This window comes from Martes martes (assembly GCF_963455335.1).
Source record: "Martes martes genome assembly, chromosome: 14".
NCBI lineage: Eukaryota > Metazoa > Chordata > Mammalia > Carnivora > Mustelidae > Martes > Martes martes.
The window spans coordinates 87,960,852-87,979,261 of NC_137902.1; the positions used below are offsets into that span (position 1 = coordinate 87,960,852).

Below are 18,410 nucleotides of genomic sequence, written 5' to 3' on the forward strand. Positions count from 1 at the left end.
CCCCACCCAATCCCGCCCCCCCCAGTGCAGATCTCCTGGTCACCCTGTGCATCAGCCACCATGCCCACCCCGAACATCACGGCAGTGACATGGGACCCACTTGCCATCATGCCTCGTTTGGAGTCACAGAGCGGCAGAACGCTTGGCACAATTTCTCACCTGTCCTCACATAGTGGGAATATACCCCCCACCAACTTCACACGGTGAGGGCCCCAAAATGCCCACTCTGGTGTTTCTTTTTGTTTTGTTTTTTAGATTTTATTAATGGATTTGAGAGAGAAAGAGAATGCATGTGCATACACTGAGAGAGAGCACACGAGCCAGGACAGGAGAGAGTGAGAAGCAGCCGTCCCGCTGAGCAGGGAGCCAAAGGCGGGGCTCGATCTCAGGACCCCAGGATCATGACCTGAGCTCAAGGCAGAAGCTTCACCACCTGAGCCCCCCAGGTGCTCAGAAAGCCCAGTCTCTTAACCTAGATGTAGCCACCACCAACACCTTTTATCTTCAGAGTAATGAACTCTGACTCATTAATCCAAACAGAGCAGGGAAACCCAGGAAGTTACAATCCATGACTCCATAGGGATAAAATCAGAGGCTTCCCCTCCCACCCCCTTATGGTTTGCATGGGGGCAGGGCATACAGCTGAGCAGCCAGGTCTCACTAAAACTGCCCCCTACCCCAAGAACAGGTGGCAGCCTCTCCCAGAAAGCTGTCTGTGAGCCTGTCCCCACCGGTCTTCTTGGGGACTGCAAAGCAGGAGCGGGATCATCTCCAGAGGCTGCCCCATAGGCTAAGCAGGACCAAGGTAACAAAATCCGCCTTTGGCAAACAACATAAAATGTCTAAAAAAAAAAAAGTATAACTTGGGAGTCACAATGCTAAAATCAGGAGTAAGAAGCAGAAAGAAAAACTGAAGCACATTCAGCCACCGAGTGTGAAGGAGAAACTTAAAAGGAGAGTTGAAAATGACATGGAATTGTTGAAGGGAGAGCCTTGGCTCTGGGGTGCTGTCCAGCCCCCTGCCTGGGGAGCTGCGGGGAAACTGGTAGTCAAGTGGCAGGCGTCTGAGGCTCTCCACGTGGTGATGGAGGCAGGAACTTCTTGTTTATAACAAGAGAGACAAGAGCAGAGGGGAGACAAGAAGACACACGGAAGGTGCCATGTGATGACAGACGCAGACATCGCAGTGATTCATCTACAAGCCAGGGGCCCCAAGAATCACCAACAACATCAAAGTATTAGAAGGACATGGAAGATTCTCTTCTAGACCCTTGGGGGGAGCAGGGCCCTGACGACAGATTGAGTTTGTACTTCTAGCCTCCAGAGTCATGAAAGAATAAATTTCTGTTGTGTTGAGCCCGAGGTACTTAGTAACAGTACCTAGGAAAATCTTACAGGGATAGACTTAATTCCTTCCCACCTCAAGGTGGCCAGGAGGGTCTGAGAGGCAGGTTTTCCAAGAGAGCTGGAGATCACTGTGTGCCACCTTAATAATCGATTAACAGATTTATTTAATTTAAGGGTAGAAAATCTTTGACAAGGTGAGGAATGCATTGAGCATTTCACTTGTTATTTTTTGGGGGCATACAGAAAAAAGAACTACCACAGTAACTTTACCTTCCGTTTTGAGACACTTTTCTGCTAACCCTCAAGTTTCCTCCCAGGAAATAGGAGCTGATGCTGGGTCTGAATCTTCCCTCAGTGGGAACTTCTGATAATAAAGCTCTTGCTGCAGAAGGCACTGAGCTCCCCGGGGGTCTCTTTCCGTGGTCCTGAAAATGATCTCTTCTCTCTTTTAAGAAAGAAGGCTATTGAGTCATTACAGTGATCAAAGCTCTGAAAGGAAGATAAGCCACTAGGGTTTGAATGATTAAGACCATTAAAAAAATACACAATAGAAGACGGGATCAAATCCAAATAAAGTGCCTTTGCCTAATGCACATCAAATGGGGAGGATTTTAAACTTCTCTCTTGGTCAGAGACATGACGTGAGGCAAAGTTCTGGGACATCCACTGCCTGCCCTCCTTTCTTGCTCACCGCTCCTCCTGGAAAAGGTGGCTGACCTTGGACTCTTTTTCAAAACTGGACTCTTTTGATAGTTTTAACTGATTTCTCCTCAAGGGCAGGAGGGAAAAGATTATGCCATTAAGAAAGTAAAAAGTTCTGAGCACAGCACAGCGTCACAGTGACTATGAATGGCAGGAGATCTGGTGTCTCAGGTGTAGAACTCAGCTGGTGCACAGGAACAGGACAGACAGACATGCTCATCTCCATACACAAAGGCCTCTGTACCATAATTCCAGAGGCAGCTTGCCCTTTTACATGCAAGATGAATCCCACCTAAAAAGGTATCCCTTAAGTTGGAATAGTATTTATAGTAGAGTATTTATATAGTATAGTATTTATACTATACTACAGTATCAAAAAGCCTATATTAGGAATATAGTCATAGTGGAAATGACTTAAGATTCTATTTACATGAAGGACACTCAAGCCAAAATCCTCATTTCAGCTGAAAATCTCAAATAAATGGCAAGCATACTTTCATTTTTTTTTATGTGTAATCAAAACAGCATGAATGACATGATATGCCTTGTAGCCATTAGCCTGTAGATCTTAGAATCGACACAATTTATGTCAAGGGTGTAATCTGGGGAGAAAGGCCAACACAGAGCACCATGAAAGGAGAAGTAAGTAACTGGAAGTTTCCAAATGCCACCAGGGAGAGACTGGCATCATGGAAGTCACAATCATCGAGGAACATAGCCAGGAATGACACCGTTTTGGAAGCCATTCACCCAACAGAGAAGACGTGGCTTCGTGAATATGGGGTCAGGTCATCATGCCTTCTTGAGAACCACAGAGATGCAAAGGGTCCTACTGCTTTAGAGGACAAGAGCACAGAGCTTGGGGGGATCCACATAGAGTGAGCAGAAGCAAACCCGGACTGGGTCTGGGGGAGGCAGCCCCTCAGCTCTCAGGGTTGTTATTCTGATACACCCTGAGAATGGCCTCCGTTAACCACAGCCAGGGACTTGCACACCTGGCATACCTAGCAAGGACGTGTGGGGCCGCTCAGGGTCCACCGGGGATTACCTGTCCTTACAAAGCTCAAGGGTGAGAGAACCACAGAAACACACTGTGTAGATGAGGAATTAGAACGCTTGTGCGCTGTTGGTGGGAATGCAAAATGGTGCAGCTCTCGAGGTAAAGAGTTTGGAGCTTCCTCAAAAACTTAAAATAGAATCACCACATCCAGCAATTACACTTCTGGGGATATGTCCAATAAACTTCAAACTAGGATCCCCAAGAGACAGGTGCACACCCATGTTCAATGCAGTATTATTCACATTAGCCAAGAGGTAGAAGCTACTCAAGGGGCCATTGATGGAAGAAGGGATATCTCAATCCATTCAGGCTGGCAGAACAAAACACCGTAGACTGGGTGCCTTCTAAATGACAGAAAATTACCGCTCACAGTTCTGGAGGCTGGAAGTATGGGAATGGTGTGCCAACATGACCAGTGAGGACCTTTTCTGGGCCACACACGTTCACTGCGTCCTCACAGGGCAGAAGGGGGTAGGCATGTGTCTGAACCTCTTTGATAAGGCATCATCCGCTTCTAGAGGATTCCACTCCCGTGACCTAAGCACCTCCCAAAAGTCCCACCTGCTAATGCCATCATCACCGTTGGGGGTTTGGGTTAGAGCAGTGACTTCAGGTGGGACACAAACATTCAGATCGTCACAAAAGATAAAGAAAAGATGGTGTATCAAGACAATGGAATATTATGCAACCATTATAAGGAAAGAGGTCCTGTCCCGCATTACAGTGTGGATGAACCTCAAAGACCTTATGCGGAGTGAAGCAAGCCAGACACAGCTAGACTCATGCTATAGGATTCCACTTACACAAAGCACCTGAAGCAGTCAAAGTCCCAGACACAGTTACTAAAATGTGGTTTCTGAGGGCTGGGGAGAGGAGGAAGGGGAACTTGGTGTTCAGTGTGTTCAGACCTCCTTCCATTTTACAAGATGAGAACCTTCTAGAGATGTGTTGCTCAACTACACGAATATACATATTAACTCAATATAATTATCTTCAGTAATTATACTTAACTAAATACCTAAAACCCGTTAAAATAGTAAATTTAATGTTATATGCTTTTTACCACAATAAAAATTAACTTTTGTATTTTTAAACCCTTTCAACACCCAGTATTTAATTGAATAGCAATATATACATGTAGTTTAAAAATAATAATTATTGTGTATTTTTAGCCCCAGCCCCTTCTGCAGAGTGAGAAATGCTATTACTAATTTGTTGTGTGTCTTTCCAGAATTACTGCGTGTGCACACATGCATGCGTATGTGCCTGTTCATCTCTGGGACTTCGGATGGGGGCACAGTGTGTGCATCGCTTTTCCTCATTTTAAAATAGCATTTCCTAAAACTCGTTATCAATAAAGAGATTCACCTCCCTCTTTTCAAAGGAAGGCATTCTATGCAATATTGCACTGTAGCATGCTTTATCTCTGCACTCACCAGCGGCAGAGAACCGGACTGTGACTGTGAGGACGTGAGGACTGTCCTCACAGGAGTAGTCTGTGCAGCTCACGTATCCCTGTGGGATTCGTTCCCAGGAGTGGAGTTTCTACTCAGTGTATACAGTGTACTGAGGGGACTTAAGGTGCTGCTCCTTCTGGACTGTCATCTTCAGAGCTACGCGGCAGGTGTTTGGGACCCCCTTTACTTAATTTTATGGAAATTGCCCTCCAAGGGATTGTGAGAGTGAACAACTTTTCATGCATTTATAAAACTCTCTGTTTCGTTTTGTTTACAGCCTATTTCTATCTTTACCCAATTTTTTTCAAGATTATTTATTCATTTATTTGTCAGAGAGAGCCAAAGCATGGAAAGCAACAGGCAGAACAGGCAGAGCAGGCAAAGGGAGAAGCAGGCTTCCCACGGAGCAAGGAGACCTGTGTGTGACTGGATCCCAGGACCCTGGGGTCATGACCTGAGTTGAAGGAGGACGCTTAACCAACTGAGCCACCCAGGCGTCCCTATCTTTACCCATTTTTATTTATTTTTTATTTTTTAAAGATTTTATTTATTTATTTGAGAGAGAAAGAGAATGCACACAAGCAGGAGGGAGGGCAGAGGGAGAGGCAGGCTCCTTATTGAGCAGGAGCCTGACGCGGGACTAGATCCCAGGACCCTGAGATCATGACTCGAGCTGAAGGCAGATGCTTCATGACTGAGCCACCCAGGCGTCCCTTTTTACCCATTTTTAAATGATTTTTTAAATCACACCCATTTATTTATAAGAATGTTTTATAAGTGAAGAAAACTTGCTCTTTGTCATATATATTTAAATTTCCCCCAATTTATGTTTGGTGTCTTCTTACAGCAATTTTTTCCCCACATCATTTTTAAATTAACCTGATTTATCAATTTTTTTTTTTTCGTAGCATCTGGGTTTCCCATTTTCCTTAGCATGCTCTTTCCAATAAGCCATACAAAACATTTTCTAATTTCATCTAGCCCTTTCTCTGTGGCTGATTTATTTTAAATTGTATCTATTTAAGGTATAAAATAGGGATCCAACTTTATTTTTTTTTCCAGGTTGTCCCAGTATCATTTATTGAATAATCCATTTTCCGTCACTAATTTGAAATGCCACATTTATTTTTTGCTAATTCTGTAAATATATTTATTAACGAACCCTATTATGTTTCTTCACTAATCTTTGCATTAATATGCTAATATAAACAATATTAATATTAAGTAGTTTCAAATAGCTACATTTAAGCTTTGTAAGGCATTTTATTAACTTAATAGGAATAATTCCCTTTAATACTATTCTTTTTACCAATTGCTGTGCCTACTTCTGCATGCAAACGTTTTAAAATGAAAGTTAGGAAGACCTCATTTTACGGGCACCTGGGTGGCTCAGTGGTTAAGCGTCTGCCTTACCTGGGTAAGGCAGGTCCTGGGATCCTGGGTCCTGGGATTGAGACCTGCATCAGGCTCCTTGCTCGATGGGAAGCCTGCTCTCCCTCTCCCAATCCCCCTGCTTGTTGTGTTTCCTCTATCACTGTCTCTCTCTCTCTTTCTGTCAAATAAATAAAATAGAAAGAGAGGAAGGAAGGAAGGAAGGAAGGAAGGAAGGGAGGGAGGAAGAAAGACAGCCTTTATTTTATTTTATTTCGGGTTAGTTAAGGATGAGCATACATCATACATCATTACACTATCAAGTCTTGATACCCAAGGACAAGGATTAATCTCACTATTCTTTGATGCCCTTTAATGGTGTTTTAAGTATTTTTTGGAGCATTTCTTGCCAATTTTATTGTTTGTCATTCTATTATAAATGAAGTCCATGGTTCCTTTATCATTTAACTAATTACTTATAGGCACAAAGAGAAATTAATTTTGGAAATTACTTTCATGAGGAGATAGATCGCTGAGTTATTTTATTATTATTAATTTTTATTTCCCAGGAGATTTTCTATGATTCTCTAAGAACATACAATGATAATTTATCTTTGTTTCTAATTTTTGTGTCTCTTTTATCATTTCCCTCTCTATCTGCATGTACGTCATAACTTGAGAATGTAAGTTTAGAGGCTTAGAAAGGAGGGCTTAACACGTTCATCTTTTTTTTTTAAGATTTTATTTATTTATTTGACAGACGGAGATCACAAGTGGGCAGAGAGGCAGGCAGAGAGAGAGGAAGGGAAGCAGGCTCCCTGCTGAGCAGAGAGCCCGATGCAGGGCTCAATCCCAGGACCCTGGGATCATGACCCGAGCCGAAGGCAGAGACTTTAACCCACTGAGCCACCCAGGCGCCCCATCACGCCCATCTTTTAAGGTCACGTGGGAGTTGAGGGAAATTGGAAGGGGAGGTGAACCATGAGAGACTATGGACTCTGAAAAACAACCTGAGGGTTTTGAAGGGGCGGGGTGGGAGGGTGGGGGAACCAGGTGGTGGGTATTAGGGAGGGCACAGATTGCATGGAGCACTGGGTGTGGTGAAAAAACTATGAATACTGTTACGCTGAAAATAAATAAAAAATTGGAGAAAAAAAATAAAAATAAAAAGCCCTTCAAATTCTCAAAAGTAAAGGAAATCCCAGATTGATTATCTCTGACACAAGTTCTGAAATAAGACAGAAGTAGAAGTTTGAAACTTAATCTGGAGATGAACAAACAATAAGGGGAAAGACTACTTCTTACCTAAGTAAGACGACCCATTATGAAGACAAGTCACCCATAAGACCTCATGACAGAAACATGAAAAACACTGGTCTCCTTCAGATTGCCATGTTAATCCTGTTCCCTGCATAACACTGCTCAGTAAATGATACTGTAGCAACTAGGCAGCCATCTGGAAAAATCCATGAGCACAGATCCCTACCTCACACCCTAGACAGATACAAAATGGACTAAACCAGGGATCAAGAAACCTGTAGCCCAGAGACAAATGCAACCAGTGCATGTTTTTGTAAATAACGTTTTACTAGAACACAGCCACGCTCATTCACTTACACAATGCCTGTGGCTGCTTTCACACAAGGGAGGAGCTACAACAGAGACTGTATGGTCTACAACACTAAAAACATTTATTATCTGTCCCTTTACAGAACAGGCTAGCAGACCCCTGGAACACACCAGCAGTCCTCTCAGTGTGAGAAATCTGAATGTATTTAGAGGACCTCCAGCTTCTCAACTGATGCCTCGACAGTACTGGCTGGAAATTTGAGGATTGCTAATCAGAAATTCTCACCATCTCAGAGTTTTAGGACCAGCGACACTAACATTTTTTTAAATACTAAAAACCTGTCATCCTCTTTTGCAAAATACTATTATTTATTTCCTTGTTGCCTTTGTCTATACAAATTTACAAAATGTACTCTGCATCAAAGGTGGAAAACTGTTCTAACTGCAGGTCGCTACAATTTCTACAACTTGCGGAGATACTGTACGTATACAGAATGCTTAAGTATACACTACACTTGCGCATTCTGTATATTTACGGTATCTGCAAGTTGTAGAAAAGTGTAGAGTTGATGGTCCCTCCATCTGAGACCAAATGTTGGTACATCATCCTCTGAAGCTCCACTGCCCGAGTAGCAAGGCGTTGGGAAGAATCCCCAGGAGACTCTGCTGGAGATTCCCTGAGCTTCCCTGCCTTCCACCTCCCTGAGACTCAGCTCAACAAAGTTTCCTTTCAATGACTGGGCTACTGCAGAAACTTTTCTGTAAGAACTTAATTTTTCCATTGTTCACTTTTCCTGCTTAACAAAAAAGGATTTTTTTAATTTTTATTTTTGTGCTCTTTCAAGGAATTGAAAAAAATCCTTTTAATGAAGTAGTTACAAAGGATAGACAGACAAACAAGCCAGAGACCCTGACTCCAGAGCCGATGTGAAATAGTCATGAGATGAATGAGTGGAGTGAAAGAGAGTAGTGAGCGAGACATGAGAGAGTGGTGTGTGAGACATGAGAGAGTAGTGTGTGAGATGTGAGAGAGTAGTGAGCGAGAATGCAGGGAGTGTCCAAGCAATTTCAGTACAGAGTGAAGGTTTTCAGGTTGGGGAAGATCGTCATTGACAGAGAAGGAAGGAAGGTAGGAAGGGAGGGAGGGAGGGAAGAAGGGAGGGAGAAGGACAGTTTTCCAGGACGGAATCCAGCATTTATCTGCTGTTACTGAGACCTGCAGTTAAGGGCACATGGGAGACCACCTTAGGCTCAATAGGTATCATCCTTGTACAATTTTGTGGGGAAGAAGTGTTAAACTTCTCACTCTCATATTTGGCACCAAAAGCCTCCCACTGCATAAGCCACATCCCATGGGTGGCTAAGGTTTCCATATCATTAACTACACATCTGGTTGAGGCCTATTTGAGAACAGCAACTTTCCCTTAATGCAACCCAACAGCCCTTTATCGAGAAACCATAATAGGCCTGGGCCTCCCTGGAGATCAGTCCCTGACCTAATGGCCCTCAAAGCCCAAGAAGGGAAGAAACGTATAAAATCCAATCGCCATCCACAACAGTTAAGCACCATCCACACAGAAGGGTAGAGGGGGCTGCCATGGTGATTGATACACTGTAGGTGAGCAGCAGGACAGTTAAGCAGGAGATACCCTTGTCCTCACAAGGCTGAGTACACGGAAGTGACCGATAATGGAATTGTCAAGTGCTGCTCTCATTCTGCTACAAACCGACTGGTCTCAGAACTGCACTTGGACCTGGTGAGTCTGGCATTGGCCCAGACCCCAGTCTGACCTTGCAGACCCTGCACACCCTTTCTGCAACTGCCTACGTGAGGTGGGGCTTGGTTCGGTCGGGTCATCAACTCTCAAATTAGTGGCAGTGAAGCACACATTAAAAACCAGCACCTGAAGAACGGGACGGGCGTCCAGGAAGGTACGTGCTTTTGGGTTAAGAGCGGGCCCTCTGTGTGAGAGGGGCCAGAGAGCAGCCAAATCCACCCCAATTGTCTTCAAGAGACTGTGGGTAGAATCTTAATTATCAGCTCATGGGACTTACTGTGGCCAGAGCCGGCTATGTTTGCAGTCTGGGGCGGAGACAGCACCACTTGCGCCGTGGGGATGGCTGAAGGACGTGCCAGGAGGAGCGCCTTTCCTAGAGGAGACCAAAGTGCAGAAGGGATTCCTGCCCTGGAGAGCTTCAAGAAGCCCTGAGCCGAGACGAGGGCCTCAAAGGGGGCAGAGCAAGGAGCTCAGGAGAATCGTCCTACCTCAAGGGAAGGTAGATTCCAACCCTGCACTCATCCAGCAAACATTCACCAAAGTGGGTCTCTGTGAGCGAGCTCCCCGGGTGTGGGAGGAAGGCCACCACAGCAGTCTTGACCATGCGACGGCCAGTGGGACCGAGGAGTCCAAGCATCTGTCCTCACCTGTGTGGTCTAGGGTCCGTAACACCACTATCCTTGGCCCTTACTCCCCTGGGCTCCTTGAAACAAGGTGCCACATGGTGAGGCTTGGGCTTGGGTCCCCCCAAAACCACATAACTAAAAAACAGGAATGGTCACAATGTCGCATCCATGTATTGGGGTGGGATGGGGGTAAAAATATGAACCTTGGTTAATACAACCAAGAATAAGCATGCATTAGCCATCCATTACCTGATTTCGAAAAACAAGATTTAATTTGGAGCAAAAGCTCTCTATATAGGTAAATGCTTCCTTAACTTTTAACTGTTATTCATTCTTAATTAATGTTGGTCTTAACCCTGGTTTGGACCTGGCATTCCTAGAATTAGCTCAATGTCCAGATGTACTTCCGATTACACACTTGGCAACTGCTTGTTTGGGGTATTAAAGTCAGCTGGTCCCCTATACACAAATTCTTGCCTTTTTTGTTCTTTTATCCAGCGTTAGACAACTGGCTAGTTCTTCCTGATTCAATTTAAATCAACATCTATTGATGAACTAGAAAGACGTCCAGAGATAAAAAATTAAATAGGCCATAACCTATGAAGTTATACTAAGTAAAAGAGTTCTAAGGGAGTTCAAATGAGGCCAATTTGTTACCCAACTAGTATTATAATTTTGTTGCTTGTTAGAGTTACAGATATGCAACAAGCTACCACCTAATAAGTAACGGCTTTTTCGCTGACACTTCCCCTCTTACCATGACAATAGAATTTTTAAGACTTAACTAAATATCCTTACCTAAATTAAATGGAACCTAAACTGTATATTTTTTATTGTGAGTAAATTGTCCTAATATAAAATTCACCATTTCGGCCACTTGTAATCATGCCATTGTGTAACACTAACAATCACACGGCTGGGCAACCGTCACCGTCATGCATCCCCAGAACTTTCTCATCTTCTAAACTGACACTGTCCCCATTAAACAGTAATTCTCCATTCCTCCCTTCCCCTAGCCCGTGACAACCATCTAAAGTGTATTTTTTTAAAGAGTTATTTATTCATGAGACAGAGTGTGTGGGAACAAGGAAGAGGGGAGAGCAGTAGGAGAGGGAGAGAGAGAATCTCAAGCAGACGCCCCGCAGAGCACGGAGCCAACAGAGAGCTCGATCCCAGGACCCTGAGATCACAACCTGAGCCAAAATCAACAGTCAGAAGCTCAACCAACTGAGCCACCCCAGCGCCCCAAGTGTATTTTTAATAATAAGAAGAAAGTAATTCCTTCTCCACCTGAGAAATCTTCTTGAGGCCACAGCCCTGCCCCTGTTGCCCCAACAGCCAACAGCAACACAGCAGACATGTACCCCCTTCTATCTTCAGAGCTCCTCCCTCAGGGCACCCTATGATCCGAAGACTCAAAACTCTGCATATCTGATAAATTCCATATGTTTTAATATTCAGAAGGTCAGGAAAATGAAATTTAATTCTTCTCAAAGAAGTGCGGGTATGGAATCAGAAGCAGAAAGCACGTCCCTGGTGTAAGAGAGTTTAAGTCATTGTGACTCCAAAGAATCCCTGAGATCTACCCCCATTAACGACAAGGGGACACACAAGTGCCCAGGTTCCTGCTGGAGCCAGACATATGTCCCTCAACATGCTGTCGTCCAAACGGAGACTGCCCATGACGTGTGTGGCAGTGTCTGGAGACTTCAGAAATCTCACTTAACCGGAGGACTCGGAAGAACGAATTTACTTGGCTGAACAACGGACACCAACTCCCGGGCTCTGGGAGGGAAACTACACTAGGCTGCACACGACCCCACCCCTTCGATCACACACTACGTCCAGGAACAACAGGGAGACGTTTTCAGTGTTTCACTGCAGCACCAGGCTGTTTGACTTAGCGCATAGATCATACAGGGCCACATGCATCTTATATTCACTTGAAAACATGCTCAGGTACTTCGGGGGCTCCGTCTCTGTGCTCGCTCTGACAGATCCGTAGCAACAGGCAGTGACTGGCACAATTCATACCGAGAGACGGCTCTCAGCAAGGAACATACCGAGACACTTTCTTCTCGCCGGTACTGCTTCCAGTTCCTCCCGCCGTCACTGAACATGAGGACGTAGCTGCTCACCCAGTCGGAGCTCCCGTACCCTCCCTGCATGGCCACAGCTGTGACCTCCATTCTCTCTCCAAGGTCGACCTGCAGCCACTGGTATTTATCTGATACAAGTGGAGACCAGCCACCGGCCCCTTGAGAGGAAACAGAAGCAGGAGAAAATAGTAAAGGGAAAGAAATCTTTAAGACCTACATTATCCTGTGAAGAAAGAGATCATAAATAAAAGTTACGAAAATCAGAGTTCCAAATTCTAGAACATATAACCCCCCATGATCACACACACAGACACACACGTGCTCAGAACCATGGGTTAAGTAAACAGATGAATCCTACATTCCTCATGAATTGCTCTGGTTTCTTGGTCATAACCCTGACTCTCGGGTGTCCAGCACTCCCAGCAACAGGTGGCCGACCAAACACCAGGTCACCGCCTCCCTGCTTGAGACTAGTGTCTCCGCCAGCCTGTATGTATGACATACCTTTGGCTGGACCTGAAGGAATACAAGCAGCCCGTGGTAGAACTAGAAAAGCTTAATTCTGGAATCCCAGCACGAGGAAGTACCGTACTGAATGACAGGATGGGAAGGGTGGTGATGGCAAACCCGACACTCCTACGCTTACAGGTTCATGCGAGAAACAGGCATTTCGTAGAACCATGTGAAACACAGAGTAGCAGGGGTGGACGTGAAGGTTTTCCTGCGCAGGGAGGGAGAGCCTGAGGGGCAGCGGGGGGCTTGAGGGAGAACACAGAGCGAGTGAATAACAAGGACATTCTAGGTTTTCGAGACAACAGGTGCAGAGCAGAAATCACGAGGCTCTGTCTTGTCCAGTGAGAAACAGATGAGACGCAGACTCCGAGGAGGCTCCCAGAGGCTGTGTTGGGACATATTTTGTTCTTCCAGGTCCAGAAACGTGGGTTTTGAAATTGGAGTTAGACGTCACATTGAAGTTTCTGGTTTTAAATGAATAAGCAATTAAAAAACTGAAAAATAAGCTTGAAACACCTTCTGGAACTGATATTTTGCCAATTATCTGTGTCCAGAAAATACGAGTCATGGAAGTCATCTGTAATATGAAAGGAGGGTTTTGGAAAACAATTTTCCCCACCTTCTGACCCCTCGCTTGAGGTTCTCATAATGAGACTTAACGCATTAAACCACGTTGACCGTCTTCCCATGAGGGGCTCTTACGGACCCCCCCCCCCCCACTGGGTTTGCTAAGGCCTGTAGGGCTGAGTGTATGTCAGGAAGTTTGTGACATGGTCCCAGGACACCTGGGAGGGAAACGGAAGTGGGCACTTGTATCAGGATGGGGGCGTCCCCAGGGGGCGGGAACGGATATCTCTTCACTACATCCTCCCTTCACCAAGTCCCCCTTCACCATGTCCCCCCCTTCACCACATCCCCCTTCACCACGTCCCCCCTCACCTCACCCCCTCACCACATCCCCCCTTCACCATGTCCCCCCTCACCACGTCCCCCTTTCACCACATCCCCCCTCCATCACATCCGCCTTCACCACGTCCCCCTTCTCCATGTCCCCCTTCACCACATCCCCCCTTCACGTCTCCCCTTCACCACGTCCCCCCTCACCTCACCCCCTCACCTCACCCCCTCACATCTCCCCTTCACCACGTCCCCCCTCACCACGTCCCCCTCCACCATGCCCCTCCTTCACCACGTCCCCCCCTCCACCACGTCCCCTCTTCACCACGTCCCCCTTCACCACTTCCCCCCCTTCACCACGCCCCCCCCATCACCACATCCCCCCTTCACCAGGTCCCCTCCTCCACCACGTTCCGCCCTCCACCACGTCCCCCCTTCACCACGTCCCCCCTTCACCAGGTTCCCTCCTCCACCATGTCCCGCCCTCCACCACATCCCCCCTTCACCATGTCCCCCCTTCACCACGTCCCCCCTTCACCAAGTCCCCCCTTCACCACGTCCCCCTTCACCACCTCCCCCTTCACCACGTCCCCCTTCACCACGTCCCCCTTCACCATGTCCCCCTTCACCACCTCCCCCTTCACCAAGTCCCCCCTTCACCACGTCCCCCCTTCACCACGTCCCCCTTCACCACGTCCCCCCTTCACCGCACGTGCTCAAGCACAACCTTCAGGAGAACCCAGATTCTTTCTCGTTTCTTTCTACCCAGATCTCCCAGACTGAATCTTTTTCAGGTATTCCAAATTTTCCTCTCAATGTACCGCAAGCACAATGATTTTCTTTGACCCAGAATCCAAAATGCGCTGCATTTTGGGTTATCCTATAATGCATCTTTAACTTTTTATTCTGAAATAACTTCCAATTGCCCAAAGAGCTACAAACGTGGTAGAGGGGATTCTTGTCTCCTTTGTACCAGTTTCCCCCAAAGTTACCATCCTACATCGTCATGGGGCTTCTATCAGGATGAAGGTATTTACACAGTACAGTATTAATGCAAAGACAAACGTTATTTGGATTCCCCAGTGTCCCCACTGACCCCATTCCTCTGCACCAGGAGGCTGTTTACACACCGAGTCTCCTCTGTGTCCTCAGCCCACGCCAGTTCTGCCACCTTTCTTGCCTCTCGTGACAAGATTGGTTCTGCCGCTTTGTCCGAGGGCCCCGCTCGCGGCGGATGACCGGAAGTCCTTCTGTATTCTAGCTGAGAGCCACTCACGGTCCGAGGGACATTCCTTGGCAGCCGGGCGTGATTTTTATAATTGTCACAAAAATAACCTTAAAAATTAGGTGTTGGCATTCAGCAGATCGTTTTAATGTGGAGATTCCACATTTGAAATTTCCTACAGATCACTTTCGATCTCTGAGGGACTACTGACGTCCTGTATCCAGGCTCATCCTAGTTCGCAGCAGAGTCCTGTAGAAGGTGCTGATGATACTCTTGCTGGCATGTCATCATCTTTCCCCGTGAATTTTAACCTCTCTCGAGGCCAGGAAGTATCACCAGCATGGCGTCACCTGTGCGGGGAAGCAAATCAGTAAGCAGATCACGATGCCACCAGCATGTTGCCCCGGGACCAGCCTCTCCCAAGGTGCCGCTGCCCACCTGCCAACCAGCCTCCCCCACCCACAAGTAACCGACCCTGAACATCTCCTCCTGACCTGCGGTGAGGACATGCTTCTGGCATACACAACAAGCCAACAGATGAACTTGGGGCGGCAACAGGCATGGAACGGCAGAATCCGCTATGCCAGGGGCGGTTCGCTCCAGCAGGCTAACAAGGTCCCCGTGCCCCCAGATCGCTGCTGGGGGCTGATGTGCAGGGGGAGTGTGCATCCCTTGCCCCCGCCACCTGCCTCTCTCCCCCCTCTGCCCCTTCCTGAATACAGTGTCACAATGTGTACCAAGGAAAACCTATCTGGGGGCCCCACTTGCGCAGAGCAAACTGCAGGGCCTGGAAGGTCACCCCACACAGAACATCCTTCTCCCTCCTGGGGACAGTGTGCTAGCTAGTGGGCAGTGAGGGACGCATGCAGGAGGATGTGTGCAGCACCCAGTGTCGTCCCTCCCACGGGCTGCTGGGGGCTGGATGACAGTCACCGTTACACCGGGCCGTCCCCACCATGGCTTCCAGGTCATGAGGGGGCCACAGCCGCAGTGCTGAGCTTTCCGGTGACCTTATCACTGAAGGTCTGTTGCCTGCACTTCTTCTCAGACAAAGGTAAGACGGCGAAGAAAGACAAACTTGTCACGCATGGGTGATGGGCCAAGGACCTCGCCTGGGGCCCCACGTGGGACCCCACAAGCCCCACACCCAGCAAACAGGACCGGCACGATGGTCCCTGCTCTGCCAATGAGGAAGACACAGCACTTGAGGTTCCTGTGAGGCTGTTGGATGAAAGCTTGGCCCCCTTCTACCCTCCACCCCTTGTACAGACATCTCCCTGCAGTTCCTGGGTTATTCGAGATTGTCTGCTGACCGCCAGCCAGACTGTATTTAAATCGATCTGTCGGAAGGTTTCTGTCTCTAGTTAATCCTGTGTGACTGCTTCCCCCCACTTTGGTGGCTCTGACAGCAGCAGGGACACTTCCTCGGGGAGAGGAAAGGTTGGCTAGGAAACTCTCAGCGGGGCCTGAATTGCTCTGTCTGCTAATGGCAATGACCGTGACCACAGCCCCTGGTGCTCACGGAACCCGTGCTCGTGTGAACCGTTGGCTTCACGCAGAGAAGAACATGACCCCCGGGGTGAAGAACCAAACCTCACGCTTTCTTCAAGCCTCAGCAAGCACGAGAGCGGCCGTAAGAGACTGTAGGAGACTCTTCGCTCCAGGAAACCGGGGTGGCTGGAGGGGAAGTGGGCGGGGGTGGGGTAGCGGGGCGATGGGCGCAAAGGGGGTCACGCGATGTGACGAGCCCTCGGTGTCATTCGCAATGACGAATGACTAACACTGTACTACGTGTTAACTAACTTGAATTTGGAGGGAGAAATGGCACCCACAGAGCAGAAGTCAAGCGGGTTAGTTGGACGTGAACAGACCTACCCATCTTCGGAGTGTCTATGCCGAGCACGTAAGTGGCTCTGCTACAATTGTTGCCAAGGGGAGTGTCCCCTCGCAGTCAATACTCCGTTGTCTGGGAGGGGATCCCATCCAGCAATGGTGTTCTTTCCTCGTTCAGAGTTCCAGGCAGGGCCCAGCAGGAGCGGGAAGGGCAGGAGAGAAGCAGGAGCCCATCGCTGCCTGCCCCAGGAAGGTGACAGGTGTCCCCAGGAAGGTGACAGGCGTCCCCAGGAAGGTGACAGGCGTCCCCAGGAAGGTCATGGGCATCCCCAGGAAAGAGGGGCCAGCAGGCAGACAGGCTCTGGCGATGGTGTCGAGGTCCCCCTGACCTCCCCACTCAGGGGTCCTAGGGCTGGATGCACTGAAGCCTGGGTCAGACGCTGCTGTTACTGAGGGCATGAAGGCATTTGCTGCAACTCTGGTTCCTCAAGAGGCAGCACCAGCTGTGTCCAGGTAGCCTTCCGGAGATCAGGACGGAGTAGGCCCAGAAACCCTGCCTCGGGGCCCTCAACTCCCCTGCCTGTGTGCTTCCTGCACTGCGCTAGGAGCCTCAGCCGGGAGAACAGGACATTTCCCACGAAGGGCACCCAGAGGGGAACCGTCACCGCAGGTGCCTCACTGTGAGCCGGGTTCCTACATGCAATGCAAAGACGCCCGAAATGGCTTGGTAAACAGACCCTTCGGAAGGCAAATGAAAATACGTGCTCGGTGCACACCTGTCACCCTGAGTTTTCTTTAAGTGCCAGTGATCTTGAGGAAGAGAAAGCGCCCCACAGGCACTCACGTGTGACCTCCCCAGGGACGGATTTCCACGCCCTTAAACACCAAGCGTTCTGACTGCAGCTCTGTCTGCATGAAACAGACAAAAATGGGTCAGTCCCGTGTGTTTTGTTTTGCTGTCCTCACACAGACTCCCGAACGTGTCGTGGAGACCCCCTGAGATCTGACCGGAGGCTCTCAGCTCCGACTCGTTGGAAGTTCTGCCCCGGCAAAACATGAGACGGTCCTGCCGATTTCCCACTGTGGAAACAGAGCAAGAATTGCCCAGCAAGCCTGTCACGACCCGAACAGGTCGTAAATCCTTCGTTTATGACCGAATAAAACGTGTGACTGAGCTCATTCAGGTCCTGTGAAATCTCTGTGTTTACAAGGAGTGCGGCTCTGGGACGTGTCCTAATCCTAGGAGGGCATCCTCTCAGCGGCCCCCCGACTCACGCAGAACAGACGGGATATCAGATCAGCCCCGAGGCCATCGGAACAGGGGCCCCTCCCTCTGCTGTGGGCAGACCCCTGGGGAGTTCAGGGCCCAGAAGGGCAGGAGGCCAGGCCAGCCCACTGCTCCCCACAGGAGCTCAGCTGCACGCTCTCAAGGCAATGTCTCCTTTTTAAAAACTCCAACATGGTGGAGGATCGTGTCAGGAAATGCAGGGGAAGCTGCTCAGAAAACAAAACCATGACAACTAAATTAGCCACCCGTTTGTGACTGCTCAGTCAGCCAAATGCCTCTGGGGAAAAAGAAAGAAAATTCCATTGATGCTAAAACTCTCGTTCTCTTGAAGGACGCTGTATGGCTTAATTCCTAGCCGTTCGTAAGCACGCCGTGAGAGCCTCCGACGACGAGTCGTGGACCGATTACCTGCTGCAGGAAACAGAGTGTCGTAATGAATGCAAAAATGGGGAGGCCTGAGCATCACGTCACGTGAGGAGCAACACGGTGGGGGCGGGGGGGGCATTCAAAGGACGGCATGTGAATGTGTCGGAGCAAAGCCCACTCCCCGGATTTCCTCAGAGGGATGCAGCCACGGGACAACAGTCGGGCTGCAAGGATGACAGGAAAGAGAACGGGGGGCCCTGGGATCATCATCCCCCCACC

At 48.3% G+C, this 18,410-nt stretch overlaps 1 pseudogene across 1 annotated transcript in view; it reads right to left on the reverse strand.

Annotated features, from left to right (window-relative positions):
- The window catches only part of LOC308355049 (contactin-associated protein-like 3), a 107,597-nt pseudogene extending 94,027 nt beyond the window's left edge, over positions 1 to 13,570 (reverse strand). The window contains exons 1-2 of the transcript in view: positions 13,522 to 13,570; positions 11,974 to 12,167 (exon numbers count right to left, since the gene is read on the reverse strand). The product of the transcript in view is annotated as a contactin-associated protein-like 3 (transcript). The remainder of the gene's footprint in view (positions 1 to 11,973; positions 12,168 to 13,521) is intronic.
- Positions 13,571 to 18,410: the final 4,840 nt, after the last annotated feature.